The sequence below is a fragment of the Triticum dicoccoides genome, chromosome 3B (assembly GCF_002162155.2).
Source record: "Triticum dicoccoides isolate Atlit2015 ecotype Zavitan chromosome 3B, WEW_v2.0, whole genome shotgun sequence".
NCBI lineage: Eukaryota > Viridiplantae > Streptophyta > Magnoliopsida > Poales > Poaceae > Triticum > Triticum dicoccoides.
The window spans coordinates 156,406,805-156,417,509 of NC_041385.1; positions in this window are offsets into that span (position 1 = coordinate 156,406,805).

Genomic DNA, 10,705 nt, shown 5'->3' on the forward strand with positions numbered 1-10,705 from the left:
GTGACCCCCAGTCCCCAGTTGCAAGTTGACCATCAACTCGCAACTAGGGGTTGTGTGTCTATATATGTGTTTTATTTGTGGCCCCTAGTTGCAAGTTGACCATCAACTCGCAACCAGGGGATGTGTGTGTGTGTCGAGGGTCCCCAATTGCATGTCGATAACCGACTTGCAACTAGAGTGTGTGCGTGTTTGTCATTTTGTCAAGGGGTCCCCAGTTGCATGTCAAGCATCGACTCGCAACTAGGGTGTGTGTGTGTGTGTGTTTGTTGATGACCCCTAGTTACATGCCAGTCGATCTGTTTGTGCTTTATATTTCACGCTCGAGTGATCGCACGCGTCGCGATCGATCTGTCTCTCGTCGTATTGTTTTGTCGGGATGGGAGGCCTGCAACGGAGTGCGACTATTTTTTTGTTGGGCCGCCATCACCTTGGTTTGATATGGGCTGTTTTAGAATACGAAGAGTCTAGCCCTAGAGTACATTAGATCGATATGACAGCCTCCATCGAGTTTTTCACTCTCCTTTTGCCTGTTCCCCTCACCCTGTTGTCTCGTTCCCCTCCCTTGTTCTTCCATTTTTTTCATTTGTTTTTCTTTCAAAATCTAAAGAAGAACATCGACTCGCAACTATAGAAGGAGGGGGGTGGTGTATGTGTGTTTATCGATGGCCCTAGTTAGAAGGAGGGTGGTGGTGTATGTGTGTTTCATCATAATGATTTCTTCATCCCTTTAGTTAGAAGAATCAAAAGCAGTTAATAAGCTTCTAAGCTCTTTAGTCTGCATTTTTCTTTGTTGTTCCTTTTTTATTCAGATTGTGCAACGTCAATGGTCTCTACCCTGAAGAGTCAAGATTACATTGTCACTGACTTGCAAGGCTCTATTACGTTTCGAGGCGAAGAAGTATTTACGTCTTTAGTTGTTGATCATTTTCTTTGGCTTGACTCTATATGCAACCCTTTCGTACCATTTACCTGCAATAACTTGAGCAATAATATTTGTACCATTTAGTTTACTGTTAATTACAGAAGAAGATAAAACCAGTGAGTTAACTAAGCAAGATTTGCAGGTGCAATGGATTGATTGATTGATGAATCAATCACAGCATCTAGAAGAAGAAAGAATCAGGCGTGCATCATGGATGATGGATCTTGGAGTGCGGGGTGAGAACAAAGGTGATTTATTGGAGTGATATAAGCAAACTCGGGCACGTTTCCTTTCCTCACATTTTGAAGATCCAAGCAGAATGGATCTATTATTAGTAGCGTCGTCACCTTCAAATCCAATGTTTTTTGAGGCCACTCCACTGTTAGTCTCTTCCAAACTAATCTGGTTTTAACAGTAGATCGTTACTATTTTACCTACTTGATGCTTAATGCCTGTATTTCTAAAATTTTCCTAGGAGAATGGGAATTACATCTAGAGCTGCAGTTTGTGATTTAAGGATCTGCTAGGCATGTCATGGCAAGTAATTTTACTTGGCAATTGCCATGCTCCAGCATAAATCATGTTCTGCTGCAGCACCTGTCATTTAGGTACCTTTGATTCATGGATGTACGATAGGCCTGAATCTTGAGCAGTTCATATTCGACATATCCATTTAATCCCTGTCCATGACACTTTTTGAGGTTCGACTTTCAAAAATCTGCCCTACTATAGCATCTTCTACTCCCTCTTCTTTTCCTGTTTTTTGCGAGCTTTAAAACCTTGAGATACTCATAGGTGCATATCTGAAAATTCAGGTGCTACACGAAGAGGAATTTGCGTCAGTGAAGAACGCAAATGGCACAACCTATGACACCTGATGCTACTCCAACTGCATAGTGGATGGGTAATTTCTCACCATTTCCTGTACCCATAAACTTGTAGAATTAAATTACAAGTCAGGCCTTTCAACATAGAACTTTTATGATCATCTTTCTCATGACCCCTTTCCCTCATAAGCTTCGAGGTTTCTCCTCTCAGCTCCTATGCCGGAGAAAGCCTTGAGACGATTTTTCACGGACGAGGATTCCACATGCCCGGTGAGATTTCGCTATAGGCGCATCATGTCATGGCAGCAGCAACATCAAATGGGAGATGCAATGTTGCATAGGGATTGCAAGGCCGAAACCTTGGGATACATTGGGTTTCGACTTACATGTTACATGATATGCGTAGACGTAAGTTTGACTTTCAGATAATACATGCCAAACACTTTTAAAGTTGTGTCGTTCATGACAGTGGAAACATCTGTGTATTGCACAGGATCCTACAGAGCAGATGGGCACATGTATGTGTGGAGACTCTGAAAAGATGAACACATGTATGTGTCCGGTTATTCTGAAGCTATTTAATATATTAGTTGTGTCAAGAGGTCAAGTCCAGGTTCCTCATGTCAAGTCTATAAGTTTCACTCAAAAGAATAAAATGCTCTCAAGGGTCCTACTGAAAAAAGAACCACATTAGCAAGTTGATTCAACAATCCATCCTCTATTTTGCCCCTCATTTGTTAGTTATTTAGTTATGGCCAGGGTGGGAGTATTGATCACTGTTTGTTCTTGACAAAGTTTTGGGTGAAGGAACAAATTGGCAGTAATCAGTGCGATCCTACCGGCAGTGGTTTGCGAGTATACATGGATAGGAAATGAGATGAGATCAAATCTCATGATTCCATCTCGTCCCGGTCCCGGGCGGACGGGGTGTCAGGGTGAGTAGTTTGTTTGTTCGACCCTCATTTTGTGGTGCCCATGAAATGTGCAACACATGTACCATGAAGGGGGTTATTTAGTGTGACAACTCATACTTGTTGTCCTAAGGGCTGCTTTATAAATGCTTTTTACCAAATTTACTGAATTAGAAATAACAATTGATAGAGCTGGTATGTTAATCTCATAGCCCTGACCTTGAACATTTTCTTCTTTTGTCCTGTATATGCACACTTACCTTCCTGCAGCTGTATGTACATCCTCTGTAAGGAAATATAGGAGCATTTAGAATACTAAAGTAGTGATCTAAATGCTCTAATATTTCTTATTAACTAGCCAATTGCTTTCATTTAATTATCATTATTCTGGAACATGTTGCTCACGTGATATTAAACATTTTAATTAGAATAAGCTATCCAAACAGGTTTTATTAGGAAATTTTAGTTTATGTGACTTTTTTTTATTTTAACAAGCTACGCATCTCCATTTTTTCATTTTTAGTTGTTTATTTGTATAGTTGGAACATTAGTTTGATGTGAGTTTCAGCTACCTACTTGTTATTGAAACTGCAAGAACTCGCTAGCTTTTGTCAAAAGAAATAGAATGTGATGGAAGTAAAAGAAGATAATGTGTTTTTGTTGATCCTTGTGTCTGATTTTAGGGTGTGTGCGTCTGCCTAATCACTGTAAATAGTAAATACTCTACATCTATGACAGTGAAATCCTTGTGAATATGGACAGATGGAGATGTATGAACGGGCAGTTCTCGCAGTTACTTATTCAGTGGACATATGGTGTAATTATTGTTAGTTTGCGATTTCAACATACAATGACCCAGATGTTATCAGAAGATAGCAATTGCATACCGAGACTATTCTGATGAAGTTTTTTTAATATATTTTTACAGTGTCTTGACTTTTGTTAACTACCGCGTTTTAGGATGTATGTGTATAGGAATACATACATGGCAAGAAGGGATTTTACAAAAGCTAGGACCTGAATAGGAATGTTGATGAAATGCTTTATAATACTTTAGCACTGTTTTTCGGCGGTCCTTGTGGTAGGAAAGTTATCCATTCTTCGAAAACTCATCTACTACTACTCACCTTGTAGAATTTTTTGTTCTGCTGCATATTTGGTTTTATCATAAAATGAATGGATTATTCTGAAATACAGTGTAACCCCTCCCTGTTGGGGATCGTAGAAGAAATTTAAAATTTTCTATGCATCACCAAGATCAATCTATGGAGTCATCTAGCAACGAGAGAGAGAGGAGTGCATCTACATACCCTTGTAGATCGCGAGCGGAAGCGTTCAAGAGAACGGGGTTGATGGAGTCGAACTCGTCGTGATCCAAATCACCGATGATCCTAGCGCCGAACGGACGGCACCTTCGTGTTCAACACACGTATGGAGCGAGGACGTCTCCCGCGCCTTGATCCATCATGGAGGAGGGAGAGGTTGAGGAAGAGAGCTCCAACAGCAGCACGACGGCGTGGTGGTGATGGAGTGGCAGTACTCCGGCAGGGCTTCGCCAAGCTCTTAACGGAGGAGGAGAGGTGTTGGGGAGGGGAGGGGCTGCGCCTTGGATGTGGTGTTGCAGCCCTCCCCTCGCCCCTCTATTTATAGGAGAAGGGGGAAGGGGGGCCGGCCCCTCTAGATGGGATCTAGAGGGGGACGGCGGCCAAGGGGGAGGGGGCTTGCCCCACAAGCAAGGGAGGCGCCCCCCTTTAGGGTTCCCTCCAACCCTAGGCGCATGGGCCCTAGGGGGGTTGCGCCCAACCCTCCTAGGGTCTGGTTCCCTTCCCTATACGGCCCATAAGGCCCTCCGAGAGAGGTGGCCCCTCCCGGTGGACCCCCGGAACCCTTCCGGTGGCCCCGGTACAATACCGGTATGCCCCTGAACTTTTCCGGTGACCGTATGACAACTTCCCATATATAAATCTTCACTTCCGGACCATTCCGGAACTCTTCGTGACGTCCAGGATCTCATCTGGGACTCCGAACAACATTTAGTAATCACATACAAGTTTTCCTAATAACCCTAGCGCCATCGAACCTTAAGTGTGTAGACCCTACGGGTTCGAGAATCATGCAGACATGACCGAGACAACTCTCCGGCCAATAACCAACAGCGGGATCTGGATACCCATGTTCGCTCCTACATGTTCCCTTTGTGAACCGGTACGTTACTTGCCTGAGATTTGATCGCCGATATCCCAATACCTCGTTCAATCTCGTTACCGGCAAGTCACTTTACTCATTTCATAATGCGTGATCCCATGACCAACCACTTGGTCACATTGAGCTCATTATGATGATGCATTACCGAGTGGGACCAGAGATACCTCTCCGTCATACAGAGTGACAAATCCCAGTCTCGATCCGTGCCAACCCAACAGATACTTTTGGAGATACCCGTAGTGTACCTTTATAGCCACCTAGTTACGTTCTGACGTTTGGTACACCCAAAGCACTCCTACGGTATCCGGGAGTTGCATTATCTCATGGTCGAAGGAAATGATACTTGACATTAGAAAAGCTCTAGCAAACGAACTACACGATCTTGTGTTATGCTTAGGATTGGGTCTTGTCCATCACATCATTCTCCCAATGATGTGATCCCGTTATCAATGACATCCAATGTCCATGTTCAGGAAATCGTAACCATCCATTGATCAACGAGCTAGTCAAGTAGAGACTAGGGACATGTTGTGGTCTATGTATTCACACATGTATTACGATTTCCGGATAACACAATTATAGCATGAACAATAGACAATTATCATGAACAAGGAAATATAATAATAACCATTTTATTATTGCCTCTAGGGCATATTTCCAACAGTCTCCCACTTGCACTAGAGTCAATAATCTAGTTACATTGTGATGAATCGAACACCCATAGAGTTTTGGTGTTGATCATGTTTTGCTCGCGGAAGAGGTTTAGTCAACGGATCTGCGACATTCAGATCCGTATGCACTTTGCAAATATCTATGTCTCCATCTTGAACATTTTCACGAATGGAGTTGAAGCGACGTTTGATGTGTCTGGTCTTCTTGTGAAACCTGAGCTCCTTGGCAAGGGCAATGGCTCCAGTGTTGTCACAGAAGAGAGTCATCGGCCCCGACGCATTGGGAATAACTCCTAGGTCGGTAATGAACTCCTTCATCCAGATTGCTTCATTTGATGCCTCCGAGGCTGCCATGTATTCCGCTTCACATGTAGATCCCGCCACGATGCTTTGCTTGCAACTGCACCAGCTTACTACCCCACCATTCAAAATATACACGTATCCGGTTTGTGACTTAGAGTCATCCAGATCTGTGTCGAAGCTAGCGTCGTTGTAACCCTTTACGATGAGCTCTTCGTCATCTTCATAAATGAGAAACATATCCTTAGTCCTTTTCAGGTACTTCAGGATATTCTTAACTGCTGTCCAGTGTTCCATGCCGGGATTACTTTGGTACCTTCCTACCAAACTTACGACAAGGTTTTCATCAGGTCTGGTACACAGCATGGCATACATAATAGACCCTATGGCCGAGGCATAGGGGATGACACTCATCTTTCTCTATCTTCTGCCATGGTCGGGCATTGAGCCGAGCTCAATTTCACACCTTGCAACACAGGCAAGAACCCCTTCTTGGACTAATCCACATTGAACTTTTTCAATATCTTATCAAGGTATGTGCTTTGTGAAAGACCTATGAGGCGTCTCGATCTATCTCTATAGATCTTGATGCCTAATATATAAGCAGCTTCTCCAAGGTCCTTCATTGAAAAACACTTATTCAAGTAGGCCTTTATGCTGTCGAAAAGTTCTATATCATTTCCCATCAAAAGTATGTCATCCACATATAATATGAGAAATGCTACAGAGCTCCCACTCACTTTCTTGTAAACGAGGCTTCTCCATAAGTCTGCATAAACCCAAACGCTTTGATCATCTCATCAAAGCGAATGTTCCAACTCCGAGATGATTGCACCAGCCCATAGATGGATTGCTGGAGCTTGCATGCCTTGTTAGCATTCTTAGGATCGACAAAACCTTTCGGCTGCATCATATACAATTCTTCCTTAAGATAGCCATTAGGGAATGTCGTTTTGACGTCCATTTGCCATATCTCATAATCATAGTATGCGGCAATTGCTAACATGCTTCGGACGGACTTCAGCTTCAGTATGGGAGAGAAAGTCTCATCATAGTCAACTCCTTGAACTTGTCGATAACCCTTAGCGACAAGTCGAGCCTTATAGATGATAACATTACCATCCACGTCCGTCTTCTTCTTAAAGATCCATTTATTTTCTATCGCTCGCCGATCATCGGGCAAGACTGTCAAAGTCCATACTTTGTTTTCATACATGGATCCTATCTCGGATTGCATGGCTTCAAGCCATTTGTTGGAATCTGGGCCCGCCATCGCTTCTTTATAGTTCGAAGGTTCACCGTTGTCTAACAACATGATTTCCAGGACAGGGTTGCCATACCATTCTGGTGTGGAACGTGTCCTTGTGGACCTACGAAGTTCAGTAGTAACTTGATCTGAAGTACCTTGATCATCATCATTAACTTCCTCTCCATTCGGTGCAGGCACCACAGGAACATCTTCCTGAGCTGCGCTACTTACCGGTTCAAGAGGTAGTACTTCATCAAGTTCCACTTTCCTCCTACTTACTTCTTTCGAGAGAAACTCTTTCTCCAGAAAGGACTCGTTCTTGGCAACGAAAATCTTGCCTTCGGATCTGAGGTAGAAAGTATACCCAAAGGTTTCCTTAAGGTATCCTATGAAGACGCATTTTTTCGACTTGGGTTCGAGCTTTTCAGGTTGAAGTTTCTTGACATAAGCATCGCATCCCCAAACTTTTAGAAACGACATCTTAGGTTTCTTTCCAAACCATAATTCATACGGTGTTGTCTCAACTGATTCAGATGGTGCCCTATTTAAAGTGAATGTAGCTGTCTCTAAAGCGTATCCCCAAAATGATAGCGGTAAATCGGTAAGAGACATCATAGACCGCACCATATCCAATAGAGTGCGATTACGATGTTCAGACACACCGTTACGCTGAGGTGTTCCAGGCGGCGTAAGTTATGAAACAATTCCACATTTCCTTAAGTACGTACCAAACTCGTGACTTAAATATTCTCCCCCACGATTTGATCATAAGAACTTTATTTTTCTGTAACGTTGATTTTCTACCTCATTCTGAAATTCCTTGAACTTTTCAAAGGTCTCAGACTTGTGTTTCAGTAAGTAGACATACCCATATCTACTTAAGTCATCAGTGAGGGTGAGAACATAACGATAGCCACCGCGAGCCTCAACGCTCATTGGACCGCACACATCAGTATGTATAGTTTCCAATAAGTTGGTTGCTCGCTCCATTGTTCCGGAGAACGGAGTCTTGGTCATTTTGCCCATGAGGCATGGTACGCACGTGTCAAATGATTCGAAATCAAGAGACTCCAAAAGTCCATCCGCATGGAGCTTCTGCATGCGTTTGACACCAATGTGACGAAGGTGGCAGTGCCACAAATATGTGGGACTATCATTATCAATCTTGCATATTTTGGTATTCACACTATGAATATGTGTAACATCACGTTCGAGATTCATTGAGAACCATTGACCAGCGGAGCATGACCATAAAACATATCTCTCATATAAATAGAACAACCATTATTCTCGGATTTAAATGAGTAGCCATCTCGTATTAAACGAGATCCAGATACAATGTTCATGCTCAAAGCTGTCACTAAATAACAATTATTGAGGTTTAAAACTAATCCCATAGGTAAATGTAGAGGTAGCGTGCCGACGGCGATCACATCGACCTTGGAACCATTCCCGATGCGCATCGTCACCTCGTCCTTCGCCAGTCTCCGCTTATTCCGCAGCTCCTGTTTTGAGTTAAAATATGAGCAACTGCACTGGTATCAAATACCCAGGAGCTACTACGAGTACTGGTAAGGTACACATCAATAACATGTATATCATATATACCTTTGGTGTTGCCGACCTTCTTGTTCGCTAAGTACTTGGGGCAGTTCTGCTTCCAGTGACCGTTCCCCTTGCAATAAAAGCACTCAGTCTCAGGTTTGGGTCCGTGCTTTGGCTTATTCCCGACAACTGGCTTACCGGGCGCGACAACTCCCTTGCCGTCCTTCTTACCCTTGCCTTTCTTGAAACTAGTGGTTTTATTGACCATCAACACTTGATGTTCCTTTTTGATTTCTACCTCTGCTGATTTCAGCATTGAAAATACTTCAGGAATAGTTTTCACCATCCCCTGCATATTGTAGTTCATCACAAAGCTCTTGTAGCTAGGTGGGAGCGACTGAATGATTCTATCAATGACCGCCTCATCCAGGAGGTTAATGTCTAGCTGGGACAAGCGGTTGTGCAACCCAGACATTTTGAGTATGTGCTCGCTGACAGAACTATTTCCCTCCATCTTACAACTGTAGAACTTGTCGGAGACTTCATATCTCTCGACCCGGGCATGATCTTGGAAAACCATTTTCAGCTCCTGGAACATCTCATATGCTCCGTGTTGCTCAAAGCGCTTTTGGAGCCCCGGTTCTAAGCTGTAAAGCATGCCGCACTGAATGAGGGAGTAATCATTAACACGCGACTGCCAAGCCTTCATAACATCTTGGTTCACTGGGGCGAGTGCTTCACCTAGCGGTGCTTCTAGGACATATGCTTTCTTGGCAGCTATGAGGATGATCCTCAAGTTCCGGACCCAGTCCGTATAGTTGGTACCATCGTCTTTCAGCTTGGTTTTCTCTAGGAACGCGTTGAAGTTGAGGTTGACATGAGCGTTGGCCATTTGATCTACAAGACATATTTGCAAAAGTTTTTAGACTAAGTTCATGATAATTAAGTTCATCTAATCAAATTATTTAATGAACTCCCACTTAGATAGACATCCCTCTAGTCATCTAAGTGATACATGATCCGAGTCAACTAGGCCGTGTTCGATCATCACGTGAGACGGACTAGTCATCATCGGTGAACATCTTCATGTTGATCGTATCTTCTATACGACTCAAGTTCGACCTTTCGGTCTCTTGTGTTCCGAGGCCATGTCTATACATGCTAGGCTCGTCAAGTCAACCTAAGTATTTTTGCATGTGTAAATCTGGCTTATACCCGTTGTATGCGAACGTTAGAATCTATCACACCCGATCATCACGTGGTGCTTCGAAACAACGGACTTTCGCAATGGCGCACAATTAGGGAAAACACTTTCTTGAAATTATTATGAGAGATCATCTTATTTACTACCGTCGTTCTAAGAAAATAAGATGCAAAAACATGATAAACATCACATGCAATCAAATAGTGACATGATATGGCCAATATCATTTTGCTCCTTTTGATCTCCATCTTCGGGGCGCCATGATCATCATTGTCACCGGCATGAAACCATGATCTCCATCATCATGATCTCCATCATCATGTCTCCATGAAGTTGTCTCGCCAACTATTACTTCTACTATTATGGCTAACGGTTTAGCAATGAAGTAAAGTAATTACATGGCGTTATTCAGTGACACACAGGTCATACAATAAATAAAGACAACTCCTATGACTCCTGCCGGTTGTCATACTCATCGACATGCAAATCGTGATTCCTATTACAAGAACATGATCAATCTCATACATCACATATATTTCATTCATCACATCCTTTTTGGCCATATCACATCACAAGGCATATGCTGCAAAAACAAGTTAGATGTACTCTAATTGTTGTTGCATGTTTTTACGTGGCTGCAATAGGGTTCTAGCAAGAACATTTCTTACCTACGCCAAAACCACAACGTGATATGCCAATTTCTATTTACCCTTCATAAGGACCCTTTTCATCGAATCCGATCCGACTAAGGTGGGAGAGACAGACACCCGCTAGCCACCTTATGCAACTAGTGCATGTCAGTCGGTGGAACCTGTCTCACGTAAGCGTACTGTAAGGTCGGTCCGGGCCGCTTCATCCCACGATGCCGCCG